Source organism: Oryctolagus cuniculus, chromosome 4 (assembly GCF_051225735.1).
Source record: "Oryctolagus cuniculus isolate XC-2025 breed Fujian yellow rabbit chromosome 4, ASM5122573v1, whole genome shotgun sequence".
NCBI classification, from domain to species: Eukaryota; Metazoa; Chordata; class Mammalia; order Lagomorpha; family Leporidae; genus Oryctolagus; species Oryctolagus cuniculus.
The window spans coordinates 11,815,874-11,834,437 of NC_142870.1; the positions used below are offsets into that span (position 1 = coordinate 11,815,874).

At 51.9% G+C, this 18,564-nt stretch overlaps 1 protein-coding gene across 6 annotated transcripts in view; it reads right to left on the reverse strand.

The window, feature by feature from the left end:
• Positions 1-4,745, reverse strand: part of IFNAR2 (interferon alpha and beta receptor subunit 2) — a 34,663-nt gene extending 29,918 nt beyond the window's left edge. For 2 of the 6 annotated variants that reach the window (XM_017350828.4, XM_089331491.1), the window contains exon 1: positions 4,468-4,745. The gene's annotated coding sequence lies outside the window, so the exon portion shown is untranslated. The remainder of the gene's footprint in view (positions 1-4,467) is intronic. The other 4 variants (XM_089331489.1, XM_051833616.3, XM_089331490.1 and 1 more) reach the window with 4 other exon arrangements.
• Between the last annotated feature and the right edge of the window lie 13,819 nt (positions 4,746-18,564).

Sequence of the window (18,564 nt, forward strand, 5' to 3'; positions counted from 1 at the left end):
CTCCAAGTCAACATTTCCATCCCCGCGGCACACTCCACCACCAATGAGACACTGAGACACCTTCGCCCACAGCTTACCCCGTTGCACTGTGCCCATTTAGAAACATCTGCTAGGATACCTTTGTGATGGATGCAATGCCAGCCCCCGACATCACTTCGTGGTGGGTGAGGCCCATGGCTGTGACACTGGGCACACCTAGATTGCTGATGTCACATCTGATCCAACTCCCTTCATTCAAATGCCCAACCTGAGGCCTCTAGTCTCTCCCCTTTTTTTCTGCTGACAGCCCATATTCATTTCTGTTATGTATCCATAGCAATCAATATTCAGTCTCTAGGGACAAATTGTGTGTTTTTTTTTAAAAAGATTTATTTATTTATTTGAAAGTCAGAGTTAAACACAGAGAGGAGAGGCAGAGAAAGAAAGGGCTTCCATCGCTGGTTTACTCCCCAAATGGCTGCAACAGCCAGAGCTGGGACAATCCAAAGCTAGGAGCCAGAAGCTTCTTCCAGGTCTCCCACGTGGGTGCAGGGGCCCAAGCAGAGAGCTGGATCGGAAGTGGAGCAGCTGGGACTTGAACCAGCAACCATATGGGATGCTGGCACTGCAGGCGGCAGCTTTACCGGCCCTCCGAATTGTTTTTTAACTTGAAAAATATTTTTTATTTCTTTGAAAGGGCAGAGAGACAAACACAAAAGGATCTGCCGTTTGTTGATTTACTCCCCAGATGTGGCAACAGCTGGCACTGCTGTGTGGGTGGAAAGGTGTCTATTAGCAGGTTATATTAGCAGGCAGCTGGAATAGGGAGAGGGGCTGGGACTCAAACCCAGGCACTCTCATACAGGGTGCGGGTATTCCAAGTGGAGTCTTAACCACTTCAGGGAATGCCTGCCCCTCCTGCCTGAACTGTTAACAGAGCCCCTTAGAACTCCCCCTGACTACCAATAGATCAGTCTCCCTCAAGCATGCCTAGTCTCATCTCCGCAGTGAGGGCCAGCCTCTACCCTCCAGGGCCCTACATGCAGAAGGGAGCATTGCTGGTTGAAATGCGCTTCTGTGACTGCCTTGAAGTTCTTAGTGATTCTGTCTTTGCGCTGGTGGCCTGTGAGTGGGGGGGCTGATGGAACGGTGGGGCACAGGGCAGGGTGGGAGCCTCAGCTCACACACGCACTGCTCCTGTCCTCTGCAAGACATGCTCTCCACAGCTGAGTCCCTGCCGGGCCTCTCCCTGTGCCCCATGACTGCTGCCACCCTTGGCATGGGTGCCAACTGGGTGACACTGGCAGAGTCCCAATGTTTCTCTGAAGCCCTCCTGGCATGGGTGCTGGGGAGGTCAAGGTCAGGTACTCCAGCCCTGACCTGGCGGTGCTTGCCTCACTCAGGGCATGGCTGGCTGGACTCTGGGTCTGGAGGGGATGAGCTTGTAGGTCACCCTTGAGCCAGGCACCTAGCAATAAAGGTTTCAGGACCCTTGGCTGTGGCCTGTACACAGAGGGGTGGGATGGCAGGTCCCTGGGAAGAGAAGCGACTCAACTTTGCCAGAGCCTGCCTCATACTGGATTGAACAGCAGCTGCCAAGAGGGGGACTCCAGGCCCAAGTGTGTACACACCTACATTCACCAGGGCAGGGGGGCCCTGGCGACCTGAGGGGACCTGCATGGGCCCCCCAGTGGCATCACACCTGAGGGGGCTCTGTGCCTGGGGAAGACCTTTCTTCCTCTTTTACAACCTTCTTGAGTCCGGCTTAAGTTGGCTTCTTCTGGCTGGTTTGAGGGAACTTCCCAAGACTTGCTATAAAACACTAATTGTGGAATTCAGTGATTGCACATATGCATTAAACACTTTTACTTGCAATTAAATCTGACTTTGCAAAAGCAAGTACTGTAAAATCCATGCTGATGACTTGCTTTACTTAGAATGACTTTAAATAGCAAATAATAAAAAACAAGGAAAGATCACGGGGAAAAGGTGTATATTTTAGTACCTTTAGTAACTTCTCCCCGCTTCTTAAATGAGTGGGCCCTGCATTTTTATTTGCTCTGGGTGCACTGTACAAATTATACAGCCAGTCCAGGCTGGAGCACACTGCTGCCCGACAATGCCCAAGCTCCTCGGGGTGAACTCAAGGCCATCATCAGCTTTCTGCTTTGCCCTGGGGCTCCAGGCAACAGATCACCCCCTTTGCTGGCCTCCCCCTAACCCCACTCCTAGGTCTACCCTGGAGCTGGCCTTCCCACTCACACTCACATGAACACCCTCTGTTGTCAAGGCCCAGCTCAAATGCATGACGCTGCCTGGGGGAAATGACTCCTCTTGTTAGAATCTATTAGGCCACTGAGGCCTGACAGGACCCTGAACCCCCAGGCCTGATGAAACTGGTCACAGGCAGAGAATCTAAAGGCTAGTGCAGTGTTGACTGCTCTGCAAAGCCCTGTACCTGGGACATGCCAAACTGCTAGGACAATGCACTGTAGACTTCACCAGGGACATGTCCCCCACCCACTTAGCAGGTCAACAAGCCACCTAAGAAGGGACTCTGCCTGCTGCTAGCCCCTGCTCTCTCTGGGTAGCCTCAACCCAGACACTCTCTTTACCCACCAAGTATGTCCCTAAAATATAAAGTCCTTTCTACTTTAACTGGCTGCCTCCTTGCCTTCTTTGAACTCAAAAATCCCCAAAACTAACCCTTCTCAAATTCCAACTCCTCCTGGACAAACAACCCTCAAGGGACACACTGCTTCACATTCTCCCAGGAAATAGTGCAATTGTGTCTTTCCTTCCACCTGGCGCAGCCTGATGCCTGGCACACGGCTAGGCAATCGATGTATAAGGAATGAACTGGATTCAGAAACACAGGTACTCGGATGAGTGTTTGGTGCAGGGGACATCCATGTCCCGTATCAGAGAGCCTAGGGTCCAGTCCTGGCACCACTCCCGATTCAGCTTCCTGCTAATTCCTGCTAATTCGTACTCCAGGGAGATCAAGTAGTTGGAATCCCTGCCGCTCATTTGGGACAACGGGATCAAATTTCCAGTTCCTGGCTTTGGCCTGACCCAGCCCTGGCCACGGCAGGCATTTGGAGAGTGAACCAGTGCATGGGACATCTCTGTCTCTGTCCCCACACCTCTTCCTCCCACTCTCACTCTCTGCCTTTCAAATAAACAAAAGTAAAATACATGGATATACATATGATTACATAACTTATCCTCGAAATTAAAAAAATACAAAAAAGTACAAAGAAGACAGTAACAATCATCCTTATTTCTACCATCTAGTACCAAACAGTGCTAACATCTTGTTATATTTCTCGTTTATTTTTCAACTATCTTTCTTGCTTTTTTGTAAACATCCCTCCAATTTATTTCTTCTGCAATTGTGTTTTTATGATTTCTTTGGTCTACAATCGCTTTTAAATCTCTTATTTTGCAATTTTCTCATTTTGGGGCTTACTTTGTTGAATTCAAATTTTTATGAAGTTGTAGGTCTAAGGCAATCATAAGATTCTGTTCGAAGAGCCACACACACACACACACACACACACACACACACCCCTTTAGCAGGGCTCCTTGCAAGTTCCCTTGTCCCTTTCCCCGTCTCTCTCCCCAGGGGCGGGGAGGGTCTCAGGGCCTCCGATGCCAGCCCCAGCCCCTCCCTCCAGCCTCTGACGCCTCGCTCGGCCAGGTTACTTTAGGTTGTGTGGAGACAAATACTGAAACAGAAAGGAAGTAGGATGCCCAGGTTCTCAACCAGGCCATCGCTAGCCAAATACAGGGGTGGACAGAGCCTCCGCCTCACTCCGGCACGTTCTGATGGACCCGCTTGGGGTTGAAACGCGGGCGCCCAAGGTCTCCTAGCGCCCGGAGAGCATCTGTGCCGCACCTCACTCACCCAGACCCGCCACGGTCCCCCCCCCCCCCCCCCCCCCGGTCTCCAGGCTGCGTCCCCGCGCCCCTTCCCCCAACGCCGGCCGCCAAGCCGAGGATCTAAGGGCGCAGGGCGCTCCGCGGCGACCGCTCCCGGGGGACAAGGCATGCTTAATCCTGGGGGTCTCCCGGGGCGCGGGGCCGGAGACCCCGAAGCCGAGGCCTGACGGGGTACCCCGGTTTTGCAAGGCGGGGTGGGTTTTAAGGAATCTGACCCTCCAGCTTCATCACGACGCCCACCTGGAGGTGACAAATGCCCGGTGACCCTCCCAGGCATTCTTGGCGAGGTGCCAGGGGCAGCAGGGAGACCTGGACTCCCAGAAAGTCCGCCCCGCCCCAGCAGGATGATGAATGAACGGGGACCGCCCGCGGCGCCCCACAACAGCTAGAAGGCTGCGGGGTCTCCGAGGGTCGCGCAGGGGCCAGGGGCCGAGGACGCGGGGAGGGCAGCCTCCGGACGAGAGGGGTTGGAGGGGATTCCGGGAGCCGGCCGCGAGGGGCGGGGGCGCGCACCCCACCTCCGCCCCCGCCACGTCCCCTCACCTTGGCATGTCGCCGCACGATCCCCTCGGAGAGGCCAGCCTCGGGCCGCCCGCAGCCGGGCCCTGCGGCCGGGAGGCGCGCTCCCGGCGGCCTCTTCGGCCGCGGCGCGGGTCCGCGTGAGACAAAGGAGGGCGCAGCCAGAGAGTGGCCGCCGACCGGGCTCCGGCGGGCAGGAAGGGCAGGACTTGCAAAGTGAGCGCGCTCGCGGAGCGCAGGCCGAGCTTGGCAGAGAGAAAGCTGGCGACCGGACCGGCCGCGCCGGCCGAGGGGCGGGACCCGGGGGCGGGGCCTGGCGGAGGGAGGGGCCGAGAGCGCGCTGAGGGGCGGGACTAGAGGCGGGGCCGGGAGCAGCGCTGAGGGACGCGAGCGAGGGGCGGGGCCTGGCCGGCCGGGGTGAGACCGGGGGCGAGGCGGGGCCGGGAGTGGCGCTGGGGGACGAGAGCGAGGGGCGGGGTCTGGCAGGCCGGGGCGGGGCCGGGGGCGGGGCCGGGGGCGGGGCGGGAATGCCGCCAGAGCTAATTATCTGGCATCTGCAGCCAGCTGGTGCTGCTCCTACCCAACCCGCTGCCTCAGCGAGGCAGGTGCAAGGGAGAAGGGACAATGGATTTGGGGCCGTATTGCTTACTGTAGTGCCTGGAACTTAGACGACACTCAAACTGTGTTGAAAGAAGGGCGGAGCGAGTGAAGGGGTTCTTCACGGTCTCCCCTACTTCTCGGTTATATGAACTGCTCGGATTGTAGTTTTCCGATCCAGAAAACGGAAGCCGTGAGCCTTAAAGACTTGAAACGGCCCCAGGCTCAGGCTCAGGCTCAGGCTCAGGCTCAGGCTCAGGCTCAGGCTCAGTAAATGGTGCGAGTGCCGCCTCCCTCACGTCTTCCTTCGCACTCCCGTGGCTGGTCCACTCGCTGACTGCTGGTTTCCGAGGTTCCGGAACCCGAAAACCCTGCATGAGCTTGCTTCCCCAGGATACGTCCCCCGTCAACGTGCAACGCTTTCTGGGAAAAGTGTGTATGTACTCTGAACATTAAGCTACTACACTGCAAATGGTAAAATCATTTTGGATAAGAAGGGGAAAAAATACACTCGCCACCCAGGTTATTTTAGTGGAGCTACCCACTTTTTGTTTTCCGTTTTCTGGCCTCGGAGGAAACTGAGGACGAGGGCGGTTTTTTTTTTTTTAAAGATTTTTTATTTATTTATTTGACAGGTAGAGTTACAGTGAGAGAGAGAGACAGAGAGAAAGGTCTTCCTTCCGTTGGTTCACCCCCCAAATGGCCTCCAAGGTCGGTCGGCGATGCGCTGATCCAAAGCCAGGAGCCAGGTGCCTCCTCCTGGTCTCCCATGCGGGTGCAGGGCCCAAGGATCTGGGCCATCCTCCACTGCTCTCCTGGGCCACAGCAGAGAGCTGGATCAGAAGAGGAGCAGCCGGGACTAGAACCGGCGCCCAAATGGGATGCCGGCACCACAGGCGGAGGATTAACCTAGTGAGCCATGGCACCGGCCCCAGAGGGTGTTTCTTACTTCTTGTAAACTGGCGGAAAGAAGGGACATTTCCATCCATGAAGTCAGCTAAACATTCGCTGGTCCCCCTTTGTGCGCTGGGCACCGGGGTGCACGCGGAGGAAGCCACCGCCCTAATTCGCCTGTTGCCCTCCGCAGGGTTCCCACCAGCAGGAGGTGGGAAGAGAACTCACCCAGCATCCTGTGAGTTACAAACGACATTCAGCGTTGAAAATGTTTTCAGCCACTGCTGTTGAAATGGCCGAAATCTCCACTGAACATGGGAGAAAGAGCCCATCTTCACAGGACTCCATGCACTACATGCACGCTTTTACATAAATACATATAAAAATAGAAATGTATCAATACATTAAGTGTGATCAGTTGCAGCTTGGACAATAATGGGTGATTTTTCTTTTTCCTTTCCAGATGTTTTGCAAAATGAATTTTCACTTGGATGATCAGGAGAAAGCTTGAAAAAAAAAATGCTGTTCACCCTAAGATATGAAGAGCTTGGAAGTCATCACTCCATCCTCCCCCAACCCCAGTAACTGAAAAGCTGCACAAACTGAGAACCGACAACTCTTCCTTGATCTCTCCCTGAACTGAGTCACAGGGAAAGTGTAGCCCCAGTAAATGGAGTGACGGGCAGGTGCGAGAACCACATTTGGCTGGGACCAGCAGCCTCCAAGACAACAAGAAAACTTAAAATGTAATCGATTAGTTTCTGGAGGCTGAGCCCGGACTAGATTAAGGGATAAAAATAAATCTTTTTGTTTTTAAAAAAAAAAGAGAGAGAGAGAGAGAGGAGATAAGACTCCTGAGGGCAGGTGGTGGTGGCATTGTGGTGCGGCCAGTTAAGGGTAGGTGCCTGCATCCCAGCTCCGGTCCCTGCTGCCCCACTTCCTGTCCACCTTCCTGCTAACGCACCTGGGAAAGCAGCAGAAGATGGCCCAGGTGCTTGGGCCCCTGCACCCACCTCAGAGACATAGATGAAGTTCTAGGCTTCTGACTTCCGTCTGGGGAGTGAACCATCAGATGGAAGACATCTCTCTCTCTCTCTCTCTCTCTCTCTCTCTCTCTGTAACTCTGCCTTTCAAATGAATGAATCAATCTTTAAATATTGAGTTTTACTGAGAAGCCCCATCAGGTTCTCATGATGACAGCCAGAGAAAAGTCCGCTCCTGCTTGGTCAAGGGGAAGGAAACAGCTGTTCTCACATGTGCCCTGCGTGTTCAGTAACCAAAACCTGTCTTCAAGGGGAACTACTTTTCCAGAACACGATCTGATCCCACAGAAGGGAACTTAAACAAGTTAGTTCACTCTAACCTTCTTGTCTGCTTATGTGTGTATACGGGAAACAAAGACTAGGAAACTTCTCTGAAGGTCACAACGCATTGATTCAGGCTCGTTAAACAAACAAACAAACAAACAAAAAACATGGGCCAGCCCTATGGTATAGTAGGCTAAGCCTCTACCTGTGGCACCAGCATCCCATCTGGGTGCCAGTTCCTGTCCCAGCTGCTCCTCTTCTGATCCAGCTCTCTGCTTGTGGCCTGGGAATGCAGTGGAAGATGGCCAGAGTGCTTGGGCCCCTGCACCCACGTGGGAGATCCGGATGAAGCTCCTGGCTTTGGATTTGCCCAACTCCGGCCATTGTGGCCATTTAGGGAGTAAACCAGCGGATGGAAAGTCTCTTTTTCTCTATCTCTCCTTCCCTCTGTTAAATCTTACCTCTCAAATAAATAAATAAAAAAGCTTAAAAAAAACAACCTGAGATTTCATCATAAGATTATGGAATGTTCCCCCACATAATGCCTTACCACACATCATCAGCACTCCACTACAATAACAATGGATTACAATTGTATTTAAGAAGGCATTTCTAGGACATCCACTAGATGAGATTGAAGCCTGTGACACCGCTGTAGCCAACATTAAACAGTCTAACCATACGGCAGATGGAACGCCTCATACTAAGGACTATGCACCTCAGCTCCTATTATCTGATCCATCAGGTTTAGCTTTCAACAAGAAATTGCAAGGCCAGTGTCATGGTGCAGGGACTTGAGCTGCCTCCTCTGACTCTGGCATCCCATATCAGAGCACCAGTTCAAGTCCCAGCTGCTCACTTCCTATCCAGCTCCCTGCTAATGAGTCTAGGAAAGCAGCAGAAGATGGACCAAGTACTTGGGTTCCTGCTCCCCAGGCTCCTGGCTTCAACCTAAACCAGCCATGCTGTTGTGGCCATTCAGGGAGTGAACCAGTGGGTGGAAGATCTCTTTTTTTTTTCCTGTCTCTCCCCCTCCCTCTCTCTGTAATTCTGCCTTTCAAATAAATAGATCTCTCTCTCTCTTTTTTTTTTTAATTACAAGGCATGTTAAAAGACAGGAAATAAAACACAATCTGAAGAGAAAAAGCAGGCTTAAGAATAAGACTCAGATATGGTAGAGAATTTGAAATTATCAGACTAGAAATTTAAATCAGCATCGGGTGAGTGTTTGGCACAGTACTTAAGATCCCACTTGGGGTTCAGCCTGTATGGGGTGCCAGCTCCCCCACTTTCAGTTCAGCTTCCTGCTAATGCACACCCCAGGAGACAGCAGGTGGAGGCTCAAGTACTTGGGCCCCTGCCCAGATTGAGTTCTGGGCTCCTGACCTTAGTCTGGCCCTGCCCCAAGTATTGCAGGCATTTGGGAAATGAACCAGCAGATAGAAGATCTCTCTGTGCATCTTTAAAAAGATAAATTAGCATCATTAACATACCAAGGATTCTATGGTTTCCTAGATGGCTGATCTTTGTCCTGGTTCCTGACACAGTTTCTGAATCCCTGTTATTTCCCTCAATGACAGGGGTGATAGGAGCGTCTTTGGCTTGAATGAAGTGACCCTTGGTGGGCCCTTGGATAGCTTCAAGATGGGGGCTGGGCACCAGAAAGAGCAAGCTTTCTGAGAAATGAAGCCCACGCTTTTGACCGCAACCTGCCAACCTCTGGGGGAAAGGAGAGAAGGACAGATGTTGGAGATTGAGCCAATAATCAGTTATGTCTGCCTGCCACTCTGACAGGCAGAGTGGACAGTGAGAGAGAAAGACAGAGAGAAAGGTCTTCCTTTTTGCCGTTGGTTCACCCTCCAATGGCCGCCGCCGCAGGCGTGCTGCGGCCGGCTCACCGTGCTGATCCGAAGGCAAGAGCCAGGTACTTATCCTTGTCTCCCATGGGGTGCAGGGCCCAAGCACTTGGGCCATCCTCCACTGCCTTCCCTGGCCACAGCAGAGAGCTGGCCTGGAAGAGGGGCAACCGGGACAGAATCCGGCGCCCCGACCGGGATTAGAACCTGGTGTGCTGGCGCCGCAAGGCGGAGGATTAGCCTAGTGAGCCGAGGCGCCGGCCAACAATGGAATTTGGAGAGCTTCTGGCTTGGTAAACACGTCCAGGTTCTGAAAGGGCGGTGCACCTGGAGAGGGGGTGGATGCGTTGTGCCTAAGTGAGTGCAAACAGAGGAGTACCACACATGGATAACATTGGATGGTCCTTTATTGCTGGTGGTGGAGAGCGGGCTCATGCCCTAAAGAACTCTCGACCCCGAAGCTCAAAGCAACAGGGTTTATAAAGGCAAAAACCACAAAATTGTGTGGGGGAATGCATGACTGCTAGGATCAAGAGGGAATACATGGTTACTGGGGTCACGCTGACCCAAAACCTATGCAAAACTAATATCAAGTATAATCTTAACAATACCAATTACAATCTGAACAATATCAATTGTAATCTTGACATTAATCCAAGTATTGGCCTAAATCATATGTAGGACATAGACAAATTACAATCTTGTCAATAACTCGGGTGTGTCTGTTTTTAAGCTTGAGCGATCATGCTAGGGGGTTTCTATGCTTTGGCAAGTGCGATGCAGGTTGCCAAGTGTGATGTAGGGGACTGCTTTTGTCTGAGTGCTTTAGGTCACAGTTTCAGACCAGAATCCCACGGCAGGCGGGGGGTGTCCCCAGACGGGCAGCTTCTGCTTTTTGCAGGAAGCGTGTGGCAATGTTATCTGCTGAGAATGAGGTGTTTGGATAAAGAATAGTCTAGATGTGTGATACTCTTGTGTATCATCGAAGGCTTCATGATGGAAGGTGAGTTTTGTGACGGCATTTCTGCAGGCTGGAGACTGTGCTCATGTGGGTTGGCTCCCTCTCTTCCTAAAGTCCCTACCTCTACAACTTCCTGCTTCCCCAGGGTCAATGGAAAGAGTGTCAGGAGGACCAGATCTGGTCCCAACTCTGGCCTGGTCATCTCATAGGTCAAGTTCACTTCTGAGGCTAGATGCTGCAGCCTGGTTTCCTCTTGGCAGATTCTGAAGCTAGGAACTTGACCTCCGACTTGCGTAAGTGAGGTGATTGGGGGCAGGTTCCTCTGAGAAACCCCAAATCATAGTGTGGTCACATAGGCAGGTGCTGTCTTCAGCCTGGCACATGGGAGGAAGTGGGGATGGGGTGAGGGGTGGCAGTGGCTGTTTCAGCTCTACTAACAGAGCCTTGCAGCCTTGCAAGCCCTTGGCCTTGTATGTAGAGAGAGAGGCAGCTGACTCTATCACATTCAACCTCAACTCAGGGGCCAAATCACGAGCAGGTGACCCTCTTTTCCCCTCTGATTCTCAGAATTACTCAGTTTGTTCTTCTCTTACTTTATTTTAAATCCAGCTTCAACACCCAGGACTTAATTCTCTCCATCCCCACCTGTCAATCTTCTTATGGGGTATGCATAGGGGCCCTGGGGCTGCCATAGTCCTATGATGTCTGAACCATCCCCCAAGCTTGCTTGAGAAATGAACTAGTGCTGGAAGGAAAAGAAAAAGGCAGTCAGGCCCCACCTCTTTTTTTTTTTTTTTTTAAGATTTATTTATTTATTTGAAAGATGGAGTTACAGAGGCAGAGAGAGAGAGAGAGAGAAAGAGAGAGGTCTTCCATCTGCTGGTTCACTCCCCAATTGGCCACAACAGCTGGAGCTGCGCCGATCCAATGCCAGGAGCCAGGAGTTTCTTCTGGGTCTACCATGTGGGTGCAGGGGCCCAAGATCTTGGGCCATCTTCCACTGCTTTCCTAGGCCACAGCAGAGAGCTGTATCAGAAGTGGAGGAGCCGGGACACGAACTGGCGCCCATATGGGATGCCAGCACTGCAGATGGTGGCTTTACTTGCTCCTCCACAGCGCTGACCCCTAATGCATTATTTTAAATAATTTAACAACATCTATAGACCCACTTGCCCTCCCCCAAGCTAGGCCCTAACCCCTGACCATCTGAGGGTATTCCTCCCCAGACCTGTACAGTCATCACCCAGAATCCAGCCAATGGTTTCTTTGCTCTCTTTCTTATATTTTTAATGGTTTTTAATTTGTAGTCTTTTGAGGCTCTGTTTTTTGCTTTCATAAATCATTAACATTCCCTCCCACTGACTTTTGCGTATTTTATTTGCTTGCTATGAAGTGTTTCATTCCATGAGCAGACTTGGTATCAGGTGAAATTGTAATATGGCTTCAGAAATTCCTGGTGAACACACATGGTGTTCAACCAAACGCTAATCAAGATGCTGTTATCATGGAATTTTACAGATCTCCTTAAGGGCTGAAGTCAGAGGACTTAACAAACAGAGCTTGACCTAGGTGACGTACACGCATGTTTCACGGTTCTAAGGTCGTTTTCCTCACTACTTGTCCGCACTGTTCCATTGTCTTCAGGTCTTCTTGTGGTTGGGAAATTGGTTGCTGATCCTGTCTTCGGTTCTTTGTAGAGCTACTCTTTCCAGAATTTTCTTCATTTTTGATAGTCTCATATTTCACTATGAATTGTCTAGATATTTTTGCTCTTTTTGATTCCACAGATTTTTGGGGTATTAACATTTATTTATAAACTGTCCCATATTTTTTGTTTTTCTTTAATATTTTTAATTTTTTGCTCGTCTTTTGAAGGACTTCCTCAATTTGAACTCCCAACTCATCTATTCGTCCCTGAGTTGTATTCATTCTGAGTTTATTGCCGTAAAAATGTGTTCTTTCCTTCAACAATTATTTTTTCCAAGAACTTTTCCTGTTTTTAAGTAGGTTTATTTGAAAGACTGAGAGCTAGTGAGAGTAGGCGTGAGAGTGAGAGAGAAAGAGAGACGGCACTTTCACCTGCTGGTTCATCCCCCAGATGCTCACAATAATCAAAGCTGGATCAGGCTGGAGTCAGGAGCCAGGAACTCAGTCTAGGTCTCCCACGTAGATGGCAGGGACTCAACCATTTGAGCCATTACCTGCTGCTACCGAGGGTGCCCCTTACTAGGAGCTGCAATCAGGAGTAGAGCCAGGAACTCAGGCCCTCTGATGCAGGAGGCAGGCTTCCCAAACAGCATTTTAAAGGTTGAACCAAATCCTGTTCCCTAGACATTTTTTTATTGACATATAGTGTTTGTACATTTTTATGGAGTACAATGTAACAATGCTATACATGTATAAATGTATCTTTATTTCTTATGCCTTTTTTAACAGTAGTTTGTCTCACTTCTCCTTATTTCTTAGTAAGTTAAGAAAGAAGTTAGCAAGTGAAGAAAAACGGCTGATTGTAACTTCTTGGACTTTGCCCACATTTCGGCTTCTGTTGGAATCTGATTGTAACTTCTTGGACTTTGCCCACATTTCGGCTTCTGTTGGAATCTGTGATCTAGTAATCTATCTAGTAATCTGTATCTAGTAATCTAATCTGGAATCTGGAATCTATCTTTTGGGAAATGGTTATGCTTCCCAACTGTCTTGCTGTGTTGACCCATGAAACATTTTCCAAGAGGGGTTGGCTTCTCCATCAGGCAGTGCCCATGGGAGAAGACTGGACTCTGGTTTGTATCAGCCCCAGGGGAGAGGGGAGGGGCAGACCAGCCCCAGACACCTGCACCACCCTCAGCCATGCCCCAACCAGCAAGACAACCCCTCTGATCATCTCTCCACCTTTTATATCCAGGAAAAGCAATACAAGAGGAGTCATTCATTGGATATCATTTCCTTGACCTGAGGCTTTGGAAGGGAAGGGTCAGAAAAGGAAGACACTATCTCGTTTTGTTTTTCCTTAACTCCCTCTCCCAGCTCCTCATAGGCACAGGACTTCTGAAATACCTGGATTTTACTATGGGGATTTCTGGATTGAGGTCACTGCCAGCGTGGGTGTTGGGGCAGGCACTGCTGTCCCTGGTGTCGGCAGGGGCGGAGCAAGAGCAGAAGTGCACAGTTCCTCTTCTGTTTGGCCCTTTCCACACCCAGCACCCACATCCTGCAACCAGCCAGAGCACCCCCCCCCCAGCCCTTCTCAACTGTTCCCCTCTGATTTCTCCAGTTTTCCCACTGTAGTTCTTCTTGGGCTTATCTTGGGAAACTCAGCCCCTTCTTGCTGATTCAGCATCTTTGTTGAAACCGGAACCTGCATCCACTCAATAGGTTTTGACTGAGAAGTTTCTGTTGGACATTGTGCTGGGTGCCACGGCACACAGTGGACAGGGCTGGCCTGGTCTGCAGCCCCGCACAGCTGCTTACAGAACAAGAGGGTCGAGGGGCCTTAAATAAACCATTTTGCACCTAGGTGATTCATGGTCATTGTGAAGAGTTCTAGAAAGGAGATATGAGGATACATGGTTTGTTCTAGGGAGTTAGGGAAGGCTTCCTGGAGGAAGTGGCATTTGGACTGATTCAGGAAACTGGAAAAATGTTAGGTGTTAGCCATGGGCTGGGCAAAGGCATTTCAGGCAGAGAGGAGGGCTAAGGTTTGCTGGGGTTGAGTGGGGGAGGGGCATAGAGCCCTAGAAGTGCTGGCAAGAGATCAATGTGGCCACAGTAAACAGAGCAAGGAGGGGCCGGCACTGTGGCATAGCAGATAAAGCTGCTGCCTGCAGTGTTGTACCATCCCATATGGGTACCAGTTCAAGTCCCAGCTGCTCCACTTCCAATCCAGCTCTCTGCTGTGGCCTGGGAAAGCAGGAGAAGATGGCCCAAGTCCTTGGGCCCCTGCACCCACATGCTTCGGATTGGCCAAGCTCCAGCCATTGCAGTAATTTAGGAAGTGAACCAGCAGACAGAAGATTCTCTCTCTCTCTGCCTCTCTGTAACTCCACCTTTCAAACAAATAAATAAATAAATAAATCTTAAAAAAAAAAAAGAAAGAAAACAGAGCAAGGGGCCAAGAGAGGGGAGAAGAAGGCGAGGAGTAATCCTGCAGGGTGAGGGCTTTGGGGCTGCATTGTGAAAGCAGTGGGAAGCCACTGGGCAGTTTAAGAGAGAGCTCAGAACAGAGCAGCTGTATTACAAGATGACCCTGGTTCCAACGAGGACGGGGGCTGTGATGCAGGGAGACCAGTGAGCAGGTACTGCAGAAGTCCAGGGAGAGAGAGGACGGTGGCTGAGAGAGTGATGCCACCAGTGAACGTGGAGAAAAGCGGGTGGGTTTTGCAGATATTTAGGAGCCGGACCTGGAAGGGGTCGGTGATTGGGTTGGGGGTGGACAGGCAGCTGTAGACTCCCTTTGCTTAAGTACCTGGCCGGATGGTGATGCTGAGCACTGGGGAAAGACATCCTGGTGGAGAGACAGTGTGTGGAGAAGACAGTGGGATGGGTAGGCGGCGCGGTGCCTGTTGGGTGCGTGAGTGAGATAGCAGAGCTCGGAGGCAGGTTCTGGCTGGGGAGTCCTGGGCCTGCAGAGGGAGGTGGGCGTGGACAGCCTTCGGCAATGTTACCCTGTTTGGCCTCTCTAGCCTCACCCACTGAATGCTAGTGATGCTGCATCTGCCCTATCTTTGGGACAACCGAGAGCTGTCCACCTGCAGCTCCCGTGGGACCTTGTGGCTTAGAGAAGGCATGTGGAATGAAGAGGGGAGGGAGGGCCAAGGACGCTGTCAACATCAAGGTTTCCTAGGGCAAGAAAAGCTGGCAAAGGACACTGAGGAGTGAGGCTGTGAGCATCTGAGAAGAGGGAGGGCCATTGTACTGAGTCTGATGAGGAACCCGGTGGGGGGGGGGGGAGGAAGGCACTGATGGGGTGTGGGGGAGGGGTGTAGGGGAGGGCGGGGTGGGTCGAGAAATGGGTGCTGAGACAGCAAGGGAGACATCGGTGTGTGCACCTCTGTGTGTACACATAGGAATACACAAGTTCACACCTGGTGACTGCACATCCTGGGTATTTTAGCACAATACCGCTTAAAAAATCACTTCTTTCCAAGAAAGGAAATTAATTAAAAATACACTTAAATAGACCTTAACTTCATTTTTTTAAAAGAAAAACTTAAAAAAAATTTACTTGAGAGAAGTGAGACAAAGCCAGAGAAAGAGTTTCCATCTGCCAGCTCAGTCCCCAAATGCCCAGAATGTAGGGCTGGGCTGAGGCTGAAGCCAGGAGCCAGGAGCTCCCAGGTCTCCCACAAGGGTGGCCGGGTCCCAGCGACCTGATCTAACACCCATTGCCTCCCAGAGTCTGCATTTGCGAGAACGAATCAAGGGCGAGAGCTGGGGTTGAACCCACCTTCTCTGACAGGAGATGCGGGTGTCCCAAGAGGCATCTTCTGGGGCCAGCGATGTGGTGCAGCAGGTTAACGCCCTGGCCTGAAGCGCCAGCATCCCATATGGGCAAGGGTTCTAGTCTCGGCTGCTCCACTTCCAATCTAGCTCCCAGCTATGGCCTGCGATAGCAGTAAAAGATGGCCCAAGTCCTTGGGCCCCTGCACCCGCGCGGGAGACCCAGAAGAAGCTCCTGGCTCCTGATTGGCGCAGTCCTGGCCATTGCGGCCAATTGGAGAGTGAACCAATGGATGGAAGACCTCTCTCTCTTTCTCTGCCTCTCCTCTCTCTGTGTAACTCTGACTCTCAAGTAAAAAATAAATAAATCTTAAAAAAAAAAAAAAGAGGCATCTGGCTGGCGCGGCCCACCAGGCTAATCCTTGGCCTGTGGCGCCGGCACCCCGGGTTCTGTCCTGGTCGGGGCGCCAGATTCTGTCCCGGTTGCTCCTCTTCCAGTCCAGCTCTCTGCTGTGGCCCGGGAGGGCAGTGGAGGATGGCCCAGGTCCTTGGGCCCTGCATCCGCGTGGGAGACCGGGAGGAAGCACCTGGCTCCTGGCTTCGGATCAGCACAGCACGCCGGCTGTGGCAGCCATTTGGGGGGTGAACCAAAGGAAAAGGAAGACCTTTCTCTCTGTCTCTCTCTCAATGTCTGATTCTGCCTGTCAAAAAAAAAAAAAAAGGCATCTTCCATGCCAAAGCCCATCCATTCACTTTATTATTCACTTTATTGCTGCAATCTAACTTTCATATAAATCAATGTGATTAAGATCTCTGGTCCTAGTAGTTTTTAAGAGACAAATCTGACTTACGCTAAATAGTCTAGTAATGCTGGCATCGCTCAGAACGCTGAGATGCAGGCGGAGCTGGAGGGAAAGTCCAGGGTAGGAGTTCCCCGTTCTGAGCAGCGGCCACAGAGCTGCCCAGGCACGAGGAGCAGGGCTGGTCACAGCCCCAGGGGTGAGTCATCGCTGCCGAGCCCAGTTCTTCCCAGTGCGCGGGGAGCTTCTGGGAACCGGGAGGAATGCTGGCCAGGATAAGATCCCATGGAGTCCTCTCCCAGTAGAAAGGGGCCAGGCCTGTGGGCTCCAGGCGCTTTCTTCACTTTCCCGGAGTGTTCCCCCCGGTACGCACGTCCTCTGAGTCACCAGACAGGACTGATTCTTCTGCACTGGGTTTAGATTTCTGCTTACTTAACAGTTGGCTCCGCAGTCAGAATCAAAACAGAGCACATACCCATCCCCCCCCACCCCACTCCCACCCCCCCCCCCCCCCCCCCCCCCGTGCCACACCAGCCCTCATCCTTGTTCCGTGCTGGCTGGCTGGCCCAGCCCTGCCCTCGAGTCTCACTCCCTTCCAGTGACTTCCCTTTAGTTCTGAGACTTTAGGGTCTTCATCCTCCCTCGTATCCAGCAGGGACTGGGTAGGGGAGCTCCGGAGATAACCAAAATCCGAGGATGCTCACGTCCCTTGTAGCCTATGCACATCTTCTGGAATGTTTCACCTTGTCCCTAGGTGGTGTATGACACCCAGTGCAGCGTCAGTGCTAAGTGAATAGTTGGTAGACTGTATTGTTTGGGGAATGATGGGAAAAAAGAAAGAAAGAAAGAAAGAAAGAAAGAAAGAAAGAAAGAAAGAAAGAAAGAAAGAAAGAAAGAAAGAAAGAAAGAAAGAAAGAAAGAGAAAGAAAGGAGGGAGGGAGGGAGGGAGGGAGGGAGGGAAGGTTACCAGTGAATGGCAGGGAATTCAGGCGTGAAACAGAGTAGTGGAAAGTAAAAGTAGCAAAGTTTATTAGGGCAGGGACACCCGTAAGAATGGATGGGCACCTCTCCAGACAGGACCTGGGAGAGAGTGCCCAGTTGCTCAGACCTGGGGTGGGGGGCGAGGTTACATGGTAGAGTGGAAAGAGTACACCTGGGCAGGCAGGCGGGCGGCTCAGCAGAGAGGCAGAGGGCTGAGCGCCCAGTCCGGTTGGGGGTGGCGGTGGGGGGGGGTTTAAGGAGATGGGTCTCTGTCTTCACACATCTCCTCCCGAAACAAAGGATTTTATGGATGTAAATATTAAGAAGCTCCTATCTGAGTTTTCCCCTGAAGGTATCAGACAGGAGGAAGCCTAGCTGGCGTCCTAACCCAGGATCCCGGAGCAGGGTGTTTGAAATGCAGATACCGGGCTGCATCTGGGAGATTTGTGGAAGATTGTCAGGCAGAAGGGGCGGGGACCCCCACCTGGCAGGTTATCGGGTAGGAGGGGGCAGGGCAGGATGCGAATACCGGGCTGCCCATGAATGACTTTGAGATGCAGATGCATATGCATATGCGGGACAGAGACGTCTTCTCTTTAGGCCTTTATGTCACACACATAAGCTCATATCTGACTTCCTACCTAAAGGAAGGAAGGAAGGAAGGAAGGAAGGAAGGAAGGAAGGAAGGGAGGGAAGGAGGGAGGGAGGGAGGAACCCGCACACCCGCAATGCAAAGTATTTGTGGTTGCTGGGATCTCAGGTGCAGGGGGCTGGGCCGGCTGCCATTTGGGCAACACTGATCTGGAGGAAGACAAAGGAAACCCGCAGGCCATTGTGAAACAAAGAGTGATTAGAAGCAGAAGCCGGCCAGGGTGCTTCTGGGACCAAGACAGCCCCGCCTGCATCCTGCAGGCTTCGTGGCAGGGCGGTGGTGAGCAGTGGCTGTGGCTCAGGCTGAGGGCTCAGCAGCCCGCCCTGTGAGAGGTCCAGGCAGACACAGATCCCGTTCTGCAGCGGCCTGTGGCTTCTCCTCGCCTCCCTCCACGCCTGTGTTAGAAAATTGCAACTTGGGGCTCATTTGTGGGCTGGGAAAGGGATCTGGTGAGGCTCAGCCCTCCTGATTGCAGTAAAAGGAATGCAGAAATGGGCCAGAAATAGCAGTGCACGGGGCCCGGCAGGACGCGTGTGTGCAGTTTGGGGGGTCTGTGCACGGGGCGTGCGTGTTGGGTGTGGTGTTGGGGTGGCGTATGCAGTGTGATGTGGTGCATGGTGTATGTGTGTTATATGAG